At 41.1% G+C, this 24315-nt stretch overlaps 1 protein-coding gene and 1 long non-coding RNA gene across 5 annotated transcripts in view; both read left to right on the top strand.

Annotated features, from left to right (window-relative positions):
* Positions 1–24315, top strand: part of SLCO3A1 (solute carrier organic anion transporter family member 3A1) — a 324947-nt gene that overhangs the window by 143834 nt on the left and 156798 nt on the right. The window lies entirely within an intron of this gene.
* The window catches only part of LOC126959099 (uncharacterized), a 48751-nt gene continuing 25194 nt past the window's right edge, over positions 759–24315 (top strand). Inside the window, exon 1 of the long non-coding RNA XR_007727477.1 lies at positions 759–24283. This is a non-coding gene — a long non-coding RNA (uncharacterized LOC126959099). The remainder of the gene's footprint in view (positions 24284–24315) is intronic.

The raw sequence follows: 24315 nt of genomic DNA, 5'->3' as shown, positions 1-24315 counted from the left end.
ATGTGAGCAGATACTTATGGACTGAATGTCCACAGTAAATATGGACTGTATGATTGAATGATTAGTAAAAACATTCCAGATTTTTCAGTCTATAAAAATGAATAGGATGCAATCACAACCAATAACAAGAATGTAGAGGACTCAAATAACTGATATTTGGAAAAGAGTTGCAGAGTCATGGTATAAATAAGACCATAATGAGAAGTCCTGAGATTTCCATTACCTCGATGCTCTGCATCACAGTGAAGTCCACATTTGGCTGTACTTAGATTAATAGTTTCATGGAAGAACCTAAGTGTTATTTATCTACTAATAAAAAACAATTTGCTGATACCAACACAGGGACATGAATGAATATCACAAAACAGTTATCCATAAACATCTGTCATCTCCATTATATTTTAGTCACAGTGATAGATTATCAAATGAACTAGAGGACAGAATTAGTCTGAATCCTCAGCTCTAACATAATTACTTGGGAAAATATTTGCCAAGAGTAAAAAGATTATGAGAATAAAAACTTCTTCCATTTGCCTAGAAAAGAGTAGCTGCAGAATTCTAATCATCTAGAATATTTCAAAATCCACTGTCAGATGACCCATGAGCTCAGTCCATATGTGTGTTTTCAAATGCATTGCTTACCACTTCTATCCTTCACATACCATAGATTTTTTAAATGATGGGGGGAGGGGGGAAGAGATGGTGCTTTAAGATGAAGGAAATGGGCAGTTTTTTTTTTTTTTTTTGCGGGGGGGTGGGGAAAATCACTGGATAGTGGGACTATTTACAGTATGGGGCACGGAAAGGCAGCATTTGTTTTGAAGACATGTTAGAGTGCTAGAGTTTTGTGGAATAGCTTTTAATAGAGAATTAAAGCAATGCTGTTACAAGAGGAGCACCAGGGCCACTATGGGGTCTAGCAAAGGACTGGTGTTACTTAGTGCCTGCTGTTGGCTGCTTCTCTGGGAAGCCTGGTTCCTCCCTTTCACTCTCTCAGCTCACCTCCCTCTTAACTCTGACCATCCTTCTCAGACTCCTAAACTGGTTTCATCTCTCTTCCTCTTGGCCTCTGGGTGTCCCTAAGGCACTGTTCTTAACCCTCTTGCCTCTGGGTGTTCCTAAGGCACCATTCTTAGCCTCCAGCTCCTTCCTATATATACTCAGTTATTTATTACCAAATGCCCCTGGGACGTTTCCACTTAGATGTTCAGCCTCAAAAACAAACAAACAAACAAACAAACACAGAAAACAAAAAAGCCCCTGTGTTGAGCACATCTACTGGAAACCCACCTGCCTTTCCAGATATTTTCTCTAATTTGAACATACCATGATCAGACCCTTCCTGATGCATTTGCTGTTGCCTAGAATGCCCCCCACTATCCCCTATTCTAGAATACAGCTCTTAAACTCAAATGCCTACAGAAGCGAGGAGAGGAATTTACATATGTGATGCTGGCTGGGAATAGGGTGCAAAATGGCAGCTGACTTTGGCCTCAGTGTTGGGGAGCAGTAGAGCCCGTGGGGACAGTGAAGAGCTGGAAAGCTGGTGCAGCAGCAAAGCGGGCACCTCCTAAGCACCAGGCCATCCTTGCCATATAGGTGTGTGGGCCTAGGGTTACCAGATTTCTTTATTTTTAAAGAGAATGCAGGGTATGTTTGTTTTTAATTGCCTGATTTTGGCCAAGTGCAATGGATCACTCCTGTAATCCCAACACTTGGGGAAGCTGATGTCGGAGGATCATTTGAGCCCAGAAGTTCGAGACCAGCCTGGGTACCATGGTAAGATTCTGTGTCTACAAAAAATTAGGCAGGGTGGTGTGTACCTATGGTCCTAGCTACTTAGGAGGCTGAGGTGGGGGATCACTTGAGCCCAGGAGATGTGCAGTGAGCCATGATGGTACTACTGCACTCTAATGTGGGCAGCAGAGCAAAACCATGTCTCAAAAAAAAAAAAAATTGCCCAATTTTGTATGTGTTAACAATTGTTGAAATTAAAATCACCTTTTAGGCTAACATTAAGTAGATCATACAAACTATGTCTGTTAGTCCTGTGTGGGCCTCAGCTGCCAGTGTACAATCCCTGATTTAGAACATCTGGCTCAGTGCCATCCGGTAGACATATGCAAGACGTTTGAGTGATCTAAAATTTTCTAGTAGCCATGTTTCAAAAGTTAAAAGAGAACAGGTAAAATTAAATTTAATATTTTTAATTTAACTCAAGATTTCCCAAATATCATTTCAGTATGTAACCAATAGGAAAAATCACTAATGAGAGATTTCACATTCTGTTTTTGCATGTAAGTCTTTGTGCTTTATGCTAAAGGCACATCTCAATTTAGACTAGTCCCATCTGACTAGTGGCTGCTGCACTGCACAGCCCAGCTCTGGATGAGGAACAAGAATTAATTACATGCACATATAATGAATTGGGATTTTATTCATTATGCTTGCGTAGAGCTAGATAAGTTGAATTGAGGGTAATCCAAAGTAAAAGATAGTAAATCTGAGAATGATGAGTCCAAATATGACAAAAAGAAATAGATAGAAAAAAAAAATTGCTGGATGGCACCAGAGTGATAATTGATAGACTTTCATAAGTCCATCGTGCATGGCTTCCAATAATCCCTTAAGGGACTTTTCTCTCTGGAGCTCTACCCTATGACACAGGAGTTCACAGTTTAAGTTCTAATTCATACTTCAAGGTTAGCTTCCAGTTTGGATTTACCATGCTGTTGCCCTTCTAAAAGGCAAATGTCAAGCTGAGTGTTTTGTCCATAAGCATATAAACAAAATGAAGATCAAAGAAGCCACTGTAAAATGGGGAGGAGTGTTCTGAATTCATTAATGACTTCATCATTCAATCAAGATTTAACAAATGCACTACATTGGTAATGATGAGCATTTCCACCCAATATTTACCGGCTTTCACTGTACATTCATACTGGGAAGCAGGGTTCTAGAGTTATTATCAGCTCTGACCTCGGGAAGGTTATCACCTCGAGTGACTCCTTTCTTGACCCTGACTACGTGATTTTTGTGTTTCCTTGCTACTGCATCCTTGATATGCTCAAGGATCTGTTGAGGGTTAAAATGGAAAGCCACCGATCTTCTAAACCATGTTAGCATCTCCCCAGAGGGAAATGTCAACCATCTGGCATGCAGTATTGTGTACACGGATCATTGTGCTCTCATGAGGCCTCTCTATGCCCAGTAACAGTCAAGATGTGGTCGTTTATGCTCCCTTGCTACCAGAAGGGACAAGGGAAAGTATGGCAGCTTCTCAGGACTGTCACCTATTTAACTCCTGTCTAATGTTCTCTGTGACAACTTTAGCATTTTGGAAGATACACACCATTAGTGCTCTCCAGGAGCCAAGGGTCCCAACTCGGGTGACTTAAGGCAATGGCACAATTATAATTCTGGGTTGAACTGTCAACATTATTGGAAAGTTCCCGTCCTAGGGTTATTGCTGTGGCATTTCCCCATATCTGAACTCTTCTGGCATGGATCTGTTGTGAAAAAAGCTGCCAAGTATGATGATTTTGAGAAACAAGAGTCTAAGGAACCTTGAAGGGAATCCAGGGCCCCTTATAGAGATGGTCATTTGTTAAGTCATTAAGTATGACCTTCCTGGCCTGTGTCTAGACTCACTGGCTTTAGTAAGCAGTCTCCACTTGGTTTCGGCCAGTCTTATCTCCTAAATACAGCGTTGATTGGGAGAAGAGGAAGCAGAAATTTTGCCTTTATGCAAGAAGGAGCTTGCCCACAATTGTCTTGGGACACATACTAGTCTTTGTACGAATTGCTTTAGTGCGAACATTTCAACCAGCACATAAAATTTCAGTTGTCTTTGTTTTGAGCCTTCTGAATTCAGAGGAAGTATTTCATACTGATATATTTAGATGAAAGAGAAAGTTACAGAGCACTTTTGGTTTGAGGTTACCACTCCAAACACTTTAAATGAAGATGAAATTTGAGAACTAGTTTATAGAGATAATGACTTAGAGTAGAAATTGAGAGCAAATACTTCCTTCCTTGGAAAACGCTCAGAAAGTGGATAGTAAAACAAAGGAGCGCTAAATGGAACTTGGCTGGGATGACATGGGCATTTCCTGTTTTCATCCACACATCCATTCTTCAGATAAATATTTATTGATTTTATCATGATATTCCAGGCACTTAGAATGCAGGCATAGTTAAGATCCATTTTTGTTTTTAATTTAATAGGCTTGGTCCATGGTAGCCAGCCTGCAAGACGAGCTCCCAATAATCCTCTTTTCCTGATGTGCATACCCCTGTTTGGTCCCCTTCCATAACAAATAAGGCTGACCTGTATAACCAATAAGATAATATGGAATTAATGATTTGTAACTCCAAGGCTAGATCATAAAAGATGTTGCTGTTTCTACCCTGCTCTCTTGGATTGCTTGCTCTGGAGGGAAGCTGGTCACCATGTTGTGAGGACACCCAAGCAGGCTGTGGAAAGGACCACATGGAGAGCTAAGCCTTCCTGCCAGCAGCCAGCCCCCACTTTCCAGCCATGAAAAGAAGACCCCTTGGAAGCAGATCTTCCAGCCCCAGGCAAGCCTCCAGATGGCTGTGGCCCTGGCTGATGTCTTGGTTGCAACTTCATCAGAGACCACAAGCTAGAACCACTTAAATTCCTGACCTATAAAATTTGCGTGACATGATAAGTGTTTATTGTATTAAGCCTCTGTGTTTTAAGATAATCTATTATGTAGCAATACATAACTAATACATAGTCTTTGTGTGTGCCAGGCTTTGTTTTAAGGCCTTTGCAAATAATAACCCATGAATCCTCATAACAACTCTTCAAAGTAGGTACTGTTATTACTCTCATTTTACACGTGTGGAAACTGAGGCCCAGAGATTATTTTTACTTTTTAAAATTTTGTCTTTTTTTTTTGATTTTGTAAAAATGTTTTACTTTTAATTTTTATGGATATATAGAGATGTTTAAATTACTAGCCCAAAGTCACAGTTTATAAAATGTTGAGCTGGAATTTGAATTGAACAGTCTACCCCTTAGTAGAATCTGCTTTTTAAAAAATGAACTAAGCAGCCTGACCAGAGTCCATGCTCTCAGTAGCTACGTTGTGTTGTCCTTAAGGAGGAGCATGTTTTAGAAAATTGGTTATAAAATCGGGTGATTGATGAAATGCAGAGTTAAGAGAAGAGTGAACTGCCTTCAGAATCCAGTTCTGTTACCATTCAAGTGGAGGTCTCGGATAAATCACTTGTTGGAGCTTTTGTACAATCATCTGTAAAACCATTACTTCCCACTTGGAGAGATTTTGGAGGATTAAATGAGATAATGCATGAAAGCCCTCTAGCTTAGGCATCGGTACACCTGAGTTCCCTTCCCTTGCTCTGCACAGCCTGCTCATCACCACCAATGGGGAACTCTGTCCTCTGTAGGGCCCCTGCAGACATGGGCCTTGCCTGGATGCTGCTGCTGTCTGAGCCTAGGAGAGCTGTGCCTGGCATCCCAGCATAGGTACTCACAGCTATCAGAAGAGACTCCTGTTTGGGACCCTGCCCTCATTCCCACATAGGAAAAATTCATCTCAGCATCTGCTGGCCTTCATTGTTAGGTTGTAGACTACAATGAATGATATTCTGTGTTTAGTTACATTACGCACAACACTCTACAGAGTGGGTGGTTTTGAATCCTAACCACTAATTTACAAAATGGAGCGGCTCTGCTGGCTCTGTGAAGTATGTATTGTGGAACCAGAGGTGATGCTGTTGGGTGTGGGTGGTCATTTATGGGAGAGCAACATAAGCAGAGGAAGGCACGGAGACCTGGGTTCAAATCCCACTGCCAGTGCTATCTGGTGTGAGACTTTGGACAAGTTATTTAACCTTCTTGAGGCTTAGTTTCCTTGCAAGTAAAATACAAATGATGCTGACCTCATTGATTCCTGGTGAGGAACCCATGGAATAATGTGGGGTACCATGCATCAGTATCATTTCCCTTTTCCTTCATAATGATTATATTGGATAGCTAGTGTCATAGGAAGCTAATGGTTAGGCATTCAAACTCACACAAGAATAGATTTTGTTTTGCGGTGGAAACTTAGTGATAACTTTGGACTAAGACAATGTCAAGACATTTTGGCAGACAATCATAGAGTAGTTATATTCTTGTGAGGTCTGCAGAAGTCCCTAGTGGGGAGAGCAGACACAGCCTTGGATGCTCAGACCTAGCTTGGCAGTGAAACTAGAGCTTTAGTCTTTTTAAGTCTATGTTTCTGACCCTGGCGAAAATAAGTTATATATACCTTGAAAGATTTTCTTGAAAAAAAAAATTTCTTGTACATGTCTGTATACACAAGATGGGGGAAAAAAGCAGTTCATAAAGTATAATATGCATTCATGATTAAAAAGAAGAAAAATTACACAGCAATACTCATAGAAATTTAGACATAGAAGATAACTTCCTTATTCTGATAAAGAATGTCTACAAAAAATTCGAGAACCAAACACATGGTTAATATTGTACTTAATTATGAACCTTTATAATAGGAATGATTTAAGGATGCTGTCTTTTACCTTTTTCATTTACTATTACACTAGATGTTCTAGCTACTTAATAAGACAGGAAACAAAGTAAGATTAGAAAAGAACAAACAAAATTGCCCGTATTTGCAGATAAGATTATCATTGTTAAAAAAGAGATAATTTTCAAACTATTAGTATTCAGGTTTAACAGCTACAACATCAATGTACAAAAATCTTAACATTTCTATAGATAAGCAAAAACAAGTGGCAAATTAAAATTGTTTAAGAAAGTGAATATTTGCACTAGTAATCAAAACCATAAGGTATCTAAGGGAAAAATATGACAAAGATCTTTATCAAGAATATTATACAGCTCTATTGAAAAGCATAAAATAAGATATTTAAACAAAGGGTAAAATATACTGTATTCATGGATGGGATGATTCAGTATCATAAAGATATTTTTTTGCCCAAATATACCTGTAATTTCACTTCCATTGCAATAAAAACAAAACAGGTATTTTCATGGGGGTTGGGGACTATATAAGATAACTCTAAAGTTCATATGGCAAAGTAGATGATCAAGAATAATTAACATGGTTTCGTGTAAGGGGATCATACAGGAGGGAACTTATCCTGATTGTTATCAGGATTAAAAATTATAGTAATTAATACATGTGATATTGGCACAGGGATATAGAAATAGATGTTATTTGAACTGCCTAATGTGCTCAAAAACCAACATACATATACATATACAGGCTGGCTACCATGGACCAAGCCTATTAAATTAAAAACATACATATACAGACAGCTAAATGAGAGCAACAACATTACAATTAACGAGGAAAAATGATTCATTTAATGAATGGTGCTTAAACGATCAGCAAATGAAAGGGACAAAAATAATCAGATCCCTACTTCATACCACAGTATAAATATATCAGGATGATTAACATCCTGAGTATGAAAAGCCAAAAATTTAAAACGTGTAGTGAAAAAATACAAACCCTAAGGGAAACTCTTAATGTAATCTAACTTGATTACATTAAAATTAAAACCTTAATAAAAGGACACCATAAACTAAGTTAAAAGATAAGAGAAGAAGTCCTAGCCAGAGCAATTAGGCAGGAGAAAGAAATAAAAATCTTCCAAATGGAAAAGAAGTCCAACCGTCTCTCTTCACTGATGATGCGATTCTATACCTAGAAAACCCTAAAGGCTCCACCTAAAGGTCCCTGGAGCTGATAAATGACTTCTGTAAAGTCTCAGGATGCAAAATCAGTGTACAAAAATCAGTAGTGTTTCTATACACCAGTAACATTCAAGCCAAAAGCCAAATCAAGAATGCAATAACATTTACAATAGCCACATCCACACTCATACAAAATACCCAGGAATGCATCTAACCAAGGAGGTGAAAGATCTCTAGAAGGAAAACTACAAAACACTGCTGAAAGATATCATAGATGACGCAAACAAATGGAAAAACATCCCATGCTTATGAATTGGAAGAATCAATATTGTTAATATGGTCATACTGCCAAAAGCAATCTACAGATTCAACACCATTCCTATCAAAGTACCAACGTCATTTTTCACAGAAGTAGAAAAACCTATTCTAAAATTTATATGGAACCAATAAAGAGCCCAAATAGCCAAAACAATCCTAAGCAAAAAGACCAAAGCTGCAGAGGCATCACATTACCTGAATTTATACTATAAAGACATAATAACCAAAATAACATGGTACTTATACAAAAACAGACTACATAGACCAGTGGAACAGAATAGAGAACCAAGAAATACAGCTATTTGATCTTCAACAAAGTTGACAAAAATAAGCAACGGGTAAAGGACTCCTTATTCAATAAATGGTGCTGGGATAGCTGGTGAACCATATGCAGAAGACTGAAACTGGACCCCTACCTTTCACCATATGCAAAAATTAACTCAAGATGGATTAAATATTTAAATGCAGAACCTCAAACCATGAGAATCCTGGGGAAAGAAACCTAGGAAACACCACCTGGAATATCAGCCTTGGGAAATAATTTATGGCAAAGTCATCAAAAGCAATTGAAACAAAAACAAATTTGGTAAGTGGAACATAAACTAAAGAGCTTCTGCACAACAAAAGAAACTATCAATGGAGCAAACAACCAGCCTACAGAATGGGAGAAAATATTTTCAAACTGTGCATTCGACAAAAGTCTGTTATCCAACATTAATAAGAAACTTAATTCATTAAGCAAAAAACAACCTCATTAAAAAGTGGGCAAGGTCAGGTGTGGTGGCTCATGTCTGTAATCCCAGCACTTTGGGAGGCCGAGGCAAGCAGATCACCTGAGGTCAGGGGTTTGAGACCAAAGTAGCCCACATGGTGAAACTCCATCTCTACTACTCAGGAGGCTGAGGCATGAGAATCACTTGACCCAGGGAGGCTGAGGTTGCAGTGAGCCGAGATCGAGCTATTGCATTCTAACCTGGGTGATAGAGTGAGACTCTGCCTTAAAAAAAAAAAAAAAAAAAAAAAAAAAGTGGGCAAAAGACATGAACAGACACTTCTCAAAAGAAGACATACAAGCAACCAACAAACATATGAAAAAATGCTCAGCATCATTAATTGTCAGAGAAATTCAAATCAGAAGCACAATGAGATACCATCTCACACCAGTCAGAATGGCTGTTATCAAAAGTCAAAAAACAGCAGATGCTGGCAAGGCTATGGAGAAAAGGGAATGCTTATGCACTGTTGCTGGGAATGTAAATTAGTTCAGCCACTGTGGAAAGCAGTTTGAAGATTTCTCAAAGAACTTAAGACAGAACTACCATTCAACCCAGCAATCCCATTACTGGGTACATATCCAAAAGAAAATAAATTGCTCTAGTAAAAAGACACATGTACATGTATATTCACTGTAGCACTATTCACAATAGCAAAGACCTGGACTCAGCCTAGGTGCCCATCAGCAGTGGATTAGATAAAGAAAATGTGGTGCATATCCATCATGGAATACTGAGCAGCCATTAAAAGGAATGAAGTCATGTCCTTTGTAGCAACATGGATGCAGCTGGAGGCCATTATCCTAAGCAAATTACGCAGGAACAGAAAATCAAATACCACATGTTCTTTTCTTGTAAGTACAAGTTAAACATTGGGTACCCGTGGACATAAAGTCGGCAGTAATAGACACTGGGGACTACAATGGGGATAGGGTGTGGGGAAAAGGATGAAAGGCTATTGGGTACTATGCTCACCACCTGGGTGATGGGATCATTCATAACCCTAACCTCAGCATCACACAATAAACCTATGTAACAAACATGCACATGTATACCCTGAATCTAAAATAAAAATTGAAATTATTTTAAAAATTAAAAAATAAAAACAAGACACATATAGGCAGAAGATTTCTGCTATACATAACCAACGATTAATATTCAGAATATTTAAGAATTCCTAAAAATTAAAAAAAAAGACTATGCCATAGAAAAATGGGTACAAAATAGGAACAGGGAGAAATCAGAGGTGAGGAAACGGAATAGGTAATGAAAAATAGGTATAAAAAACATGCGCAACCTCACTAGTAGTGAAGAAAGTGCAATTAAAACAATACAAAGACACTTTGGGAGGCCGAGACAGGCGGATCACGAGGTCAGGAGATCGAGACCATCCTGGCTAACACGGTGAAACCCCGTCTCTACTAAAAAATATAAAAAACTAGCCGGGCGAGGTGGCGGGCACCTGTAGTACCAGCTACTCCGGAGGCTGAGGCAGGATGGTGTGAACCCAGGAGGCGGAGCTTGCAGTGAGCTGAGATCCGGCCACTGCACTCCAGCCTGGGTGACAGAGTGAGACTCCGTCTCAAAAAACAAATAACAAAAAAAAACCAATACAAAGAGATACTATCTTACACCTCTTAGATTGGGAAGAATTAAAATCTGAGAACACCAAGGGTTGGCAAAAATATAGGGAAGTGAGGATTTTCACACAATGCTGCTAGCCAAGGGTGGTGGTGCGTCTCTGTGGTCCCAGCTACTAGGGAGGCTGAGGCAGGAGGATTGCTTGAGCCCGGGAGTTCAAGGCTGCAGTAAGCAATGATTACTCCACTGCACTGTAGCTGGGAAACAGAGCGAGACCCTGTCTCTGAAAAAAAAAAAAAAAAATTGTAAGATTGCTTTGGAAAATAAGTGTCATTTTCTATTACAAGTCAGCAAATCTACAAATACAAATACACTCAAGAAAACCATAGATACAGGAGGAAACATAAGAATGTTCACTGGAGCATTGTTTGTAAGAGTTAAAAACTGAGACCAGTCTAAATGTCCATCCGGAAGAGAGTAGACTTAGAAAGTATTTGATATGTATAAGATAGAACACGATATGGCAATTAAGCGAATGGATTAGATACATTTGAATAACTTAATGTTGAGTCAGATAAAAAGTCTCAGCTAAGTAGTGTTCCTTTTGTGTAACATTTTTTAAAACCACTACATGGCACTTTGAATTATTTTTGGACATATATATGATTTTATAATTGTGAGTGTGTGTGTATAGATATACAAAACATGTATATTTACATATAAACCTTCATATATATGCAAGTACACCCCACAGTTATAAAATCATGTCTGTGAAAGACATCTAGAAGTTCCAGAGAACAGTATCCTCTGGGAAGGGAAGGGGGGGCAAGTTAAATTGAGCTGGAGCGAAAAGGAGGCTTTAACTCTGTAACTTTTTTTCGTTTTTTTTAAAAAAAGAATCTGGGGAGTGACTGCTTAATGAGTATGTGTTTTCTTTGTGGTAATGCAAATGTTTTGGAACTATATATATACACACACACACACACACACACGTGGTGGTTGTACAAGGTGAATGTATTAAACGCTGTTGAATGCAGAAACAAAGGAATCAAAATAATAAGAGACCTAAAGGCAATGTCATAGAATTTGTTAAAATTGAGGGTTGATTATGCTAATTAAAGTTGAGGGTCAATTATACTAATTTAATTATTTTCTGTATTTGTGTGTTTAAAAGCCTTTGTTGAAGCAACAGCCATCAGCACTTTTGAGATGTACCCAGAGAAACTGTTGGAAATCTGTCTCTTAGTGGAGAACATTCTCTTTAGGTCTGTCCCTGTGTACCGGAAGGTGTTTGTGCATGAGTGCTGGTACCATGCCTGTGTGCACACACGCTTGTATTCATCTCATGCTCAGCTGCTGTTGCCTTGGCAACTTGGGATGCTCTGTCTCCTGCTGAGTCTGGGGTAGTTGGAGGGCTTTGCGCATTGGCTGTTCATTTCTCTTCGAGCACTGTCATCGAGAGCAAGGCTGATGAGTCTGTCTATCTTTGTCTCTGCCTCCTAAATATGCAATTTACCTTGTCATGAGTATCTTCTAGCTACTCTCCCCAGCTTGCATACCTCATTTTCAGCCATTCATTTCTAAGACATAACTGTGAATGCCTAATCAAAAAAGAAAAAAAGGAAAATTTACAACCTTAAACCATTTTCTCTAAATAATAAGCAGTTAAGAACTGGGAAATGCTTTAAGGACCAGGCGGGAAAAAAAAAGACGAAAGAAAGAAAAGAAAACGTGCTGTATTTGCATTGTCTCTACAGATCCTCTTTTCCAATCACTGGGATTGCCTCAATGGGCAAGACATCCAGCTGTAGGACCTGGCACCAGCACATATTATGGGATGCTGCTTCATTAGTGCTTATGGAATAAATTCCTACCTTTTGGTCACTGTGGTCCATTAGGAACCTTCTGGCTTGAACCTCCTTGTTCAGACTTGTCTACAGGGTTGAGCATGCCAGTGCCTCCGGCCCCAGCCTCCTGTGCCCACTGGCCTGCTGTTCCATTCTTTCTAGCTGCCACTTGGAGTGCTTGAGCCAGAAACTGATAAGATAAGGACACCTAAATACTGGTTCAACTCTGGGTCTCACATGCCCCGCCTCCCAACCCAGGGAAATTTTTTAGTGGCTTGAGACTGCATGAAAAGGTATAAAACAAACATGTGCTGTTTATCAACACAGTAGGGTTTCCATTCTTAGAATGTTAAAGTGGTCATGTATTAAGGATATCTAACCCAACCAACCAGCCAGCCAATATTTACTGAGTTCTTACATTTTGCCAGGCATTTTAGAAATGTGAAGACTGAAATCCATAGAAGTTGTGTGAGTTCTTTTTTATTAACTCAGTTGGCACCTTTGTCTAGAGAGGTACCTGCTCAATGCAGGTCCCTCCATCCTGCTTAAAAGGATCATTAGAGCCTCCTCTTTTCACGTTGCTCTTCTAAGATCACTACATAGGGGAGACCACGACATAGGGACTTTTGGGTAAGTGCTGAATCCATATTGAGCCCTTAGCTGCTGGAACTGAGGGTCTTAGCCCAGCGAGGATGTGAAGATTTTTAACCTGTAGAGTGGATGTGTGGTTTTCCTGTTTAGCCTCAGTACAGATGTACATTCGCAGGGAAAGAAGGCACCTACTTGCTACCAATCCAGGTGTTAATTGTCCCTGATAAGCAGCCAGGGCCGTGTTCTAAGGCAGGCAACATCTAGACACAGTCCTTGGCCTGAGATAGCAAGAGGAAGAAACCGTCCAATGGAAACTCACTCTGAAAAGGCCCTTGAACAGCATACTCCTCATTCAGGACCTGTCTGGACAAAGCAATGTGTTTTTATCAGTCTGGCAACATTTCTTACAATTCCATAAGGCCCAGGTGATGAAAATAGCATAGTGTGAATGTATTTAGTGCTTTTTCTCTTCTGTTTTAAGAAAAAACTTTATTAACATGGAATGCAAGTCTATTAGTTCCTACTTGTCATTCTGAGAATTTTTCTTCGTATTGACTCCAGCCTTTCCAAACAATTAATTTTATTTGCCTGATGCACACATAGTAGATTAAGAGTTTTATGGTAAAGATATTCTCCAAAATTGGTACTAGCAATTATCTCTCAGGAAGAGCCTGCAGTGGGCAGGAGACTCACTTTTTATTGAATATTCTATAATATTTGAATTAAATTTTCCCAAATGCATCTCTTTTTCAATTAAATAAACTTAATTAAAACATCCTTTCTAGTAGAACACAAGGGATACCTATGCTGATAATACTACATGCACTGTGCTCAGTATAGGATCATTTGAATTACCATACCCTAGTTCTTCTACTTAATAGCTGTGTGATGCCACCAATTACTTCAACATCCCAAGCCTCAATTCTCAAATCTGAACAGTAGAGGTGAGGATGATTGCTTATCTCACAGAGTATTATAAAGGTGAAGTGAGGCAAGGATATCACTCTTCCCTGCATTAAAATTACATTGCGTGCCTCCCCTGTGAACCGTGTGTACCTCGATAGTAGGAAATTCATCTTATGTATCTTTACATGCCCAAGTCCCCCAGCTCTGCTCTGAAACATTCTGATAGGAAGGGACATTCTGTCATATTATTTACTGCTATATCTCCAGTGCCTGGAACAGTGCCTAGCATAGTATACGTGCTGTGTAAATGTTTGTCGAGTGCACTTATGTGTGGTAGGAGGTAGTTACTTGATGGTGTTCAGCTTGCTGAAATGACTTACACATGTCCTGTCTCACCCCTAGTGGTTAGTGCTAATAAATGTCTCGGCTTCAGAGAAGATACACTATGGAATATACATTCCTTTTGCTTTTTAGTACTTTATTATTTTTTCCATCAGCTGGCCTGTCATGCATTGGCCTCAGCATCTATCAACAGACCTTGTGATTCTGCCTTCCCTTTCCCATCAGAGGATGTCTCATCAGTGTATATCTTGTTAGTGAATACCTCGTTATTCTTTCATCAGACCTTCTGTCATTTTCTCAGCTGCGTTGATGAGAAATCCTAGACTTCATGGGAAAGGTCAGGAGTTGGCAAATGAGAGCTAGACAAGATTCAATAGTGACATGCAGTGGTTGTCCTGTGGGATGAAGGGCTTTCGTGAGTGATACGGTGGGTACACACAACAGCTAGTTCTCCATGGAATTCATGGATACAGGGCCAGGATTACATGCACCACCAGCTAGAAGATGACACCAGGTCAGTCTGGCCAGGCTATGGGTCCGATCACACCCTTGGCAGTAGGTTTGAATGAGGTGGCACTGGGGTAGGCATTGCCTGGCAGTGTTCCCCATCAGTACTGCACAGCTGGGGACCAGCTGCAGAAGGGCCATGCTCACACTGCTCAGCAGCTGTAGCTGTCAGCCTCTATCATGGATTCTGATAATCATCCAGATTAACTGAAATGTGCAAAACAGGTTGGTGCCTCATGGTACGTGGTACGTGGACCGTCTCAGGCACTGGTTACAGAGGCAGATTCCTGGATCCCACCCAGACCTTCTAGGAGAGGCTCTCTGGGGTAGGGCTTCATAAGTATCAGCTTTAACATGCTCTAGTCTGTGCTAAATCACAGGGATGGTGGAGAGCCATGCTGGACTAGCTGGGAGTCTGGTTTTTGGAGCCGACAGACCTGGGTGGGGTCTAGGCTCTGCCACCTGCTAGCTGTGTGACTGTGGCACGCAGTCCTGCTGAGCCTCTGCATCCTCCTATACGGTGAAGATCACGATAATGGTGTCCACCTCATGAAGTTGTCAGGATTAAGTGAGATAATGTATGCAGGGCATCACAGCACAGCATATGGCCTACCACAAGCAGGTAAGAGTATAGCTGGTGAGGCAGCGATGACAATGATGATGACTGTCCGTGGAGAGGGGAGTGGTTTTAGTAATTCTGCTCCATGCAGCATTAGAAGAGTAGATGCTTGAGTAGTGTTGAATAAATGATGAATTATTGGACATTTTATTGACAAACAGAACAACAAAAACCAAAGATATTAACTCCCTGGATTAGATGTCACCATAGTCTGTGTATCAACAAAATCTCCAAAGTGATTTTGAAGGAAGCTTTGAGTTTGGCAGGGGATAGATGCTAGTGAGTGATTTGGGAGAACTAAAGCAGGTGCATCCCAGAAGCAATAATTGGAGCTTCCTCTCAATTGTCCCTCAAATGCATTAGTCCCAACTGAAATCTGGTGGTTTGTCTAATGTTAAAAACATTCTTTTACTTTTCATCCTGGATGCATCTAAGGCCTGCATTTGAGCTCCTACCTAAAGCAGTTCTGTCTGGCAGAGAGCAGAGCAACACTCCAAGTGTGGTCTATGGCCCTAAGCTCTGAAAGCTTCATCATTTCCTTATGGGGATAATTACACAAAAAAATCGTTTAAAGCCTCTGAAACTTTTATTGAACCCTAATAAACATCAGTGGCTTTATTTGCCACAACTTACTAAAAAGCAGAGCAGTGGTTAAATGAAATGATTATGATTTGCATTGTTTATTTTGAAGGGTCTAATTAAATAATTAGTTCAATCTTCTAGCTGTTTTTAGAAACCAATATTTAGAACCCTACAGAGAGATTTGCTGGGCCCAGGAACTCACTTGGGGAAGTGATTGGCCTTTGAAAAATAAGTAGAAAGTCATCAAGGTATCTCTGCCCACCTAGTGTTTGCTTATGGAAACCATCTGCTGGTTAAAGTTCCTGGCTCAGAACAGCCCTAGCCAGGCAATCACAGCCTGCACAGAAGTGCAGTGATGGCCATAGTGTGCCCAAGGGGCTGATCGCTTCAAGAGTGTCTGGGAAGTCGATGGTCTGTCACTGCGATCTTGACATCCTGTGTAGTTCAGTCTAGTTGCAGCTGGACTCATGCTGGGTCTGGCAGGTAGGTGAGAAACTCTACCTTGTTGTTGCTGTCCATGTTTCAAGGCAAGCGTAAGAGTGGCCCCACACAGGGGAAAACACACGTTAGGCTCAAGCACCTGCCTGCACTTTGCTGCTGCTTGTTTAAAGGAGTGCTTGGAAATGCCAGCTGCCCAGCCTCTGGAGAGTTGCGGAGACGGACCCCTGTCCTGTGGAAAGTTGAGTTTGAGGATAGCCCTGACCACTGAGGGATGCAGAGCACATCTATGCTAGTTCACTTCTACACAACCTGATGGATTTCTTGATATTATTCACTGGATAATTCCCTTGTGGCCCAGTCACCTTCCCTTTTGTAAGAATGACCTGTCTATGTGATAGAAAGAACTCAAGCCATGGGATCAAGTGGATGTGAATTCCACTGCTGAACCTGCCATACACTGACTTGGGGACTGAGCGAAAGCGTTTCTGAGACTCAGCCCAGAAACTATCACAGGAGGAATTGGAATAGCTAATTGTGCCTACTGAGGGTTAAAAGCATCTTGTATGTGAAAGGAGATAGTGCCACACCAGGTGTGCTCAGGCTGTGTCTGTTAGCAGCTGAGTTGCTCTGTCATCTCATGCTTGGGTATGCTGTTGGGTAATTTGCTAATCTATGTTTTTATAAAGCCTAGAAAGCAGCAATCAGAAAATATTAAATTCAGAGGTTAATTAGGTCTCTCACATAAGCCAGGTTGTGCTGCAGTTGCCTGAAAATTTTGCGTTCTTTCTAACTTCTGCACTTTGAGAAAGAGCAGGGCTTGTTCGCCATCCTGGTTCTAAGAGCAGATGGTCTGCCTGACCAAGAGCTCAGAGGTGACATTAGTTAAAGATCTATGACATAAGCTACAGCTTCTATGAGCGCCAGATTGACCTTTGTTAGAATGAATGAGTTTTACTGGACTTTGGTACAGCTGCTGAGTTAGTTCAAGAGCACAGATGCTTTTTGGTTAGAGGCATATTAGGTCATGAGCTTGCTAGAAGTCAATCTCTGTGAGTCTTTTTCCCACAAATAATGAGTGCTGGGGTTCATGTTGGTGACTATTTTCTGCTTTGATGTGGCATATTTCTGCCCGATCCAACCTTTTTTGTGCCCAACACTCCTTGTGTCTTTAAGATGAGCGGAATAAAAAAATCCAGCAGGAAAAAAAGACAATTTCCTATTCATTTAAATGACTGCCTTTATTGTTAAAGACTCAACTCTTTTTCTAAACTAGTTTTCCAGTGCCCCAGAAGACAAAACATAGTGAGTGTAGTAAACAGGATAGATGTATCTAGTGTAGAGAGAATCATCAGAATTACTAACTGAAGCTCCTTCATTCAGCTACCACTCCAGACCAGAAAGGGAGTTCCCCTCTAGGGAAAGGTCTACTTAAGATGCTTGTTTAAGCCCCCAAATTGATCCTTTAACAATGTCTCCCTTTATTTGATCTCCGTTTTAGAGAACCAGAGTCCTTTACTTCAGCGAAATAATTCCTAAAGGAAGTAGCAGAAAGGCTCATTAATTGATAGTTTGGGAATGGTGCTACATCGAATTATATAACCTGGAATGTCATATTATACTGATTCGGCACTCACATGCATTGCACAATAGTTTATATATGACCTAAGCAACATTTCCACTGACACACAGGAGGACTACAATATGTCTGTGGTGTAACATTTAGGACAATATCTTTATATATATGTTCTCAATTAGATAAAAGTCAGTTTCATGGTAGGTGCTGCTAAGAATAAGGGGGAGAGATTGTTCTCTTAACACCTGTCTAGTTAATGTGGAACTTGGTTGGAGAACCTATAAACACAAAATATTCAGGTGTTGTTCCATAGTGAAAAGACAACAGCTTTCTACCATAGCAGACTCTGAGCTTGAGTTGAAGGGACATTGGATGGATATATGACTGGAGTATTGAGGCTGGAAGTCCTCTCTTACATTGAATCAGGGAAGACCACAAGGAAAGGTCTGGGAGAGAACAAGAGGGGGTGGATGTCAGATGTTGTTTTGGGAGATAACAGAGGAAGAGGAGTCGCTGAACAGGGATAATGTGGAGAGAGGCTTGCCTCATGGTGAGTGGCAGAATGGCTTGGGTTGTTTGCACTAGAATGGCCTTGCATAGGAAGGGAGGAGCAAGGGAAGTGGATGATTTAATTGATGCTAAGAATCTCTCACAGATTTTTAGAGGCCTTAGAATCAGTAGACTCTTCTGAAAATTAGAAGAACTGGAGAGGGCTTGGAGGAAGGATAGTAGTATATTTTTTTTCCTGTTCTGTAAGTTTTTGGGCATCATGCATTAAATTATTAAAATAATCCCCAAATCATAAAATTAGGGTATTTTGAGGTTACCATGAGTACTTTACCCAAGGAAGAGAGATCCAAGCTCTCTTAGTTTATAGGGTAGTATCTCAAAGACTCTTAAGTTTATTTATTTTCTAAATTTTTGGAAGCATCTCTTACCAGAGGAAAGCCTTTGGAAAGAATCAGACTGACAACCTTGAGGACTTGCTGATTTTGAACCTGTGGGTCAAATATCTAGTCTCTGATGGGGCCAGAAAGGTTGCCTTTTCTAAAGAGGTCACCTCAGTGAACCAGAGGACCCAATCACAGGTGCCATTGCTTGAATGAACTTGAGAGCAACCCCATACTTGGTTCCTAAATGACTCACTAGCAGAACTGAAAGACCTTTTCTTCTCCCTGCAAATATAGACACACATAACACATAATTCAGATTGCTACATTCCTTGGAATGGCTTCCACTGGGGTTGACATGGGTCTGATTTGATCAAAACCTGGACCCAGCAAGTGAGACCTCCCTGGAGCTTATTAGGCTTTATAGTAACAGACTGGGGTTCACATCCCCCTTTCGCCTCCAGGTTGTGCAGTGCCCCTAAGGCAAGTCACCTATTCTTTCTGAACTCCAGTTTGCCTTTCTGTAAAAACAGAGTAATTCTGTAAAAACTTGTTCTGTGTGGGTTTTGTGAACATGAAGTAATGTTTATGAAATATCTAGCTGAGTGGCACATTCAATGGTCTAAAAAAAATTGCAGTTAAGATATTTTCATTTTAAATTCCTTGACCTGTGACCTCCTTTCTAAACTGGCATACTACGATTATCTAGATTCATTTTTACAGGTTTTGGAGAGTCAACATTGACACTGAAATCATAAATCAGGTTTAAAATTCTGTGTTCAACTTGGTAGAACATAAGGGTTTTATACACACACGTGCACAGAGATAGACATCTGTTGTCTTCTCAATGATGTTTTTCAGTGATATTGGCAAATGTGATTATTACGCCTAGAAAACAATAATTGGCACCACAATCGTTATATGATATATGTGAATGTAAAACTGAAACTAAAAGCAAATCCTTTCAAAAAGCAAATCTGCTTTGGATAGCATCAGTCATGGTCAAAAAGGCAGATAAACTCCCTGTCTACCAAGAAGAGCAATATTTCAGCTATAGAAACTCTATTTGAAGAGATTTTATGGATTTCTGATGTGTAAAATGATTTTCTATCATATCATAGATGGAGTCATTTGTAGGGAGAATGAAAAATATATTACTTCTGACATCTTCTTTTTAATTGAACTGACATTTGTATACTCTGACATTTCTCTGTGCCAATGTGTTTTTCTTCTCAGTGATCCCAGCCATCATCCAAGTCAAGGTCAAGGGCTTCATGCTGTCCCAAATGTTATGCTCTGCCGAGCCATCCCCTGAGTTACAGTTGGGAAGTCTGCAAACCTCTGCCTCACTCACCATCAGAATATTTTCTGGAGGAACAACTCTAGAATTGAAATAAGCAAGAGCCAGTTCTGCTGGGGGCATAGTCCAGGGCACACAGCTCAACCACAAGAGAAAAGATACAAAGTGTCCTGGGCTCCTTCACATCTCTGTCCTTCTGTCACTCAGGAGCCTGGTCAGGTGACTCGGGCTCTGAACAGTACCCTGGGTTAACTCCTGCCAGCCCACTTGGTTTCTGAGCTGCAATAGCCAATTTGAGAATGTCTCCAGCATGGCCTGATGCTTGTTGTACAGCCTGTGCAATAAGTAAACCAGGGATTCGTGTGTCAGGAAGACAGCAGTCTTTGACACCAGGGTGCCATTTGGATTTGGCTCTACCGCTATGATCTATGTCATCCTGAGCAGGTCACCAAAGGTCAGTAAGTCTCAGTTTCCGTCCTACATTTTGAATGACAGGACCCACATCCTTCAAAAGTCTGTCTAAATGGGGTGGTGCATGGACAGAATTTATCTCCTTCTAAAAGCTTCCATATCATTAGCTACTGTCAGTGTGGAGTTGTAATGAGGACCAAAGGGAAATAACATGAAGCAATACAAAGCTTGTCCCACAGATGTTTTTTTCCTGAAGTCCTTTCTATTTAGTTCAGATGGGCAGGTGATGTGAAATGAGGGATGTGCATTAGAAAGGTGTGCATTCATCCAGTAGAGGCCTTTTCAAAAGCCCTATGCTCATGGAGAGGCACAGTGGCACAGAGAAGTCTTATGGAGAAGTGCTCTGTGGGCTGGATGCCCCCAGGCTTCATTGTGTAGCTCCTCCCTGCAGCTTCACAGCACTCTTGACAGCCCAGAGTAAAGCAAATGGAAGATGGTGGAGCAGGTACCTTGAGCCCCTCTAGGATAAACTACCACATGACACTTAGAATCTTTACTTTTTGTTATATCTGCAACACTCAGTGTAGAACCCTGGAAAGTTTTTGTTTAATTATGGGATGCTAGACTGCAGAGCAGATACTCAAGTGATCTATGTAACCTATTCAGTGTTTCTCTAAAGTGTTTCAAATAACATTACTCTTGGAAGGGGCTCTATTAAAACAACACCAATAAAACATATGGTCTTGATAAAGATCCCTTTTGGAGAATGGTGATACACATTAACATATTAAAGGCCCTAGGCAGTTCTGTACAAAGAAACCACTTTAAATGCATTCAACCCAGCGTGTCTCAGCTTCATTTGGTCTAGGAAACCTTTTTCACTTCTTCCTAGGACACTTATTAACAGCTCACGCATAATGGAAACCATCAATCAATGGCATATTGGTTGGTATTAGCATATAATAAATCCTTGTGCATTTTTATGCAATTATTAGACTTCTATGTAGGCATTTGCTTCCTGTTACAGTGCCATTGTCCTTGCCTGTCTGCAAAACAAAATTCATTTAAATTTTTCTCCTATAACTCTGTTGTTGATGTCAGTGGAGATCAAATGTTCGGCTGGACTTACTTTTTATGAGCCCTGTTGACCTTTCTGCATGATGACCTCTCTGCCGCATTAAGCCCCAAGCCCAGTAATAAATGATGGGCTGAGACTCACTGGGCAGTCTTAGGGGACCCTGATTGTTTAAACAGCTATCTCTAAGATCCAGTCAACTTTGTTCTGAAAAAATATCTGGAATGCCCCCTACTCTTCACCATCTCCATCACCAGCTGGCTGCTCCAGCCCAAGCCATAATTGTGTCTTACATGGATCTTCACAGTAGCCATCTAAACAGACTGTTTCCAGCACAGCAGCCAGTGTGATTCTGCTAAAACCCAAGTCAGATCAAGTCTGTCCAATGCCTGGAAAAATGCCAGAATCCTCACAATAGCCTTCAAGGCTCTACATGACCAGGGCCCCTGCCATACTCCTCACTCACTGGCTATAAAAACTCCAGATGTCTTGGCCTTCTGGAATGCTCCAGGCAGGGTCCTATCTCATGACCACTGCATTTCCTCTCCTTTCTACCTGGGACGCTTTCTCTCAGATATCCAAATGGCTTTCTTCCTCACTTATTTCCCACATCTGTCAAATGCCATCTTACCTTATGTCATGAGCAAATCAGGGTAATTAGCATAGCTCTTACCTCAAACATTTGTCATTTCTTTGTTATGAGAACATACAAAATCCTCTTTTCATGCTATTTTGAGATTACAATGCCTTTTGTCGATTGTAGTCACCTTACTGTCACATGTATGGAAATATCACATTGTACTCCATAAATATGTACAATAATTATATATTAGTTTTTAAAAAGATAAAAATTTAAACACATGCTTCTTAAAAAAAAATTCCATCTTACCAGAGAGGCTTACCTGGGTCACCCTATGTAAAATGCAAGCGTCCCCCACTTCCTTGACAGTTACTCACTCTCTCATTCCTTGCTTTTTTACCCCCTTGGTGCCATCAGTGCCTGCCCCGTGATGTATTTATATTGTTATTTACTGACTCACATTCTCAAAGGAATGTTAGCTGTGCTGGGGCAAGGGCTCAGCTTTGCCAGGGGCAGCATCCCTAGCTCCTAGCGTGGTGCTTGGCCTGCAGTCAGAGCCCAGGATCTGACCGTTGAATAGATGAGTAACAGCAGTGGCTAGCAGCCCTCTAGTGACGTGACCAGAGCGAGTTATATGCAAGAGGTTGTGAACATCAGGGAACCTCTCAATTTGCTGTGTTATTTGGAATGGCTCAGCCTGGCAGCTGTCCCCAGGGTCATAGACTGCTGCTTCTGAGTAAACTTGTCACAGCTGAAGGTGAGAGCCAGCAAATCACCAGCACATGGGTGGGGACTGAAGCCTCAGAGGAGAAGGAGGTGGAGCAAAGACAGCCCAGAGAGGAAGAGACAGAAGCACTGCAAGCAACCCACTGTCACTGAGGTTGCCTTTATGTGATAATTGGTGCTATTTATTGCATGAGTGCATCTTCTGCTGTCCTTGTTGCCTCTTACAGATACGACTGTATTTTCATCTTCTCAGTTACAAGCCTTTGAGATTGGAGCGGCTTGCACACGAGCAAACAGCTCTCCATTAGGAATCAGTTTGGATAAGAGCAGGAGAGGGCTCAGCTTTCTTGGGCTTTTCTTGCTGTGAAATGAGCAAATTGAAAGTGAAGGTTTTCAAGGTCCCTTCCCAGCCCACTGTTCTGGGAATTTAGTCACCTTGAAGCCAAGGGAGCATGTATGTCACTCATTTCATGACTCAGAATAGGAGGCACTTTGGAAATATGGAAGGCCAGACCCAGAGGTGGTGTTGGCCTTATGGAAAGTGCCCTTCCCATCACTGACCACATTGCTCTGGACATTGTTTTCCTTGGAGTTTATGTAGACTGCGATGAAGAACCTTGTACAGGTAGATGGTTTTCCCCTGTAAGAGCACTGGCTCACACCTGTAATCCCAGCACCTTGAGAGGCTGATGTGGGTAGATTGCTTGAACCCATGAGTTCAAGATCAGCCTGGGCAACATGACGAAACACTGCCTCTAATAAAAAAGAAAAAAAAAAGGCTCAGACATCGCTTAACCCTAGGTCCTGCTCGACTGAGGTAGAAACATCCTCAGAGCATCCCCAGGAAGCTGGAGAAAGAACAAATAAATCACCAATGAATACAAAGCTGAATAACTTCCGAGAAGTGCTTTATGAAAAAGAAAATGGCATTTGTTGAATGTAAAAGAACAACTGCGGTAGCAGCTTATGAACCAAAGCTGTCACAGCCTGAAAATTAAAAGAACCTGCGTCACACGGTCCTCCAGGGAAATAGCCAGTGGCCCCGCAGCTCTGGCTACGAGGGAGGCTTCAGCTTCCAGAGAGAGGGGGACTGACATCTCCACTGGACTAGAAGAAAGGAAGAGGCTGTGTGCAGAGGGGTGGCTTTGCATGTGGCAGACCTTGAAGCTAGGGGAGGCAGCCATCTTTCTAGACTTGTCAAAGGGCAAGACCGGGCACTTCTCAGCATAGAGGGAGTGTGAACTTGGGTTCTAATTACCCATCAGTTCTCTCAGCAACATGGGTTAGTATTAGTATCCCATTTCATAGACACAAATAGAGAGGCTCATAGATGTTGAGGCTTGATTTGAGTCACACAAGTGCTGCTGCCAAACGCCTCTGATGCTCCTGCAATACGTGGCCTATTCTTTGGGCCAGGTGCTGTGTTGTCTGCCATGGTGGTCTGATCTCAACCCTACCAGCCGTTTTGGGTAGTGGTGACCCCATTGTGGCAAAAGGTTGAGTGACGTGAGATTTGTTCCTGTGGACTGATGT

Source organism: Macaca thibetana, chromosome 7 (genome assembly GCF_024542745.1).
Source record: "Macaca thibetana thibetana isolate TM-01 chromosome 7, ASM2454274v1, whole genome shotgun sequence".
Taxonomy (NCBI): Eukaryota; Metazoa; Chordata; class Mammalia; order Primates; family Cercopithecidae; genus Macaca; species Macaca thibetana.
This window is presented reverse-complemented; position numbering and strand designations above follow the sequence as displayed.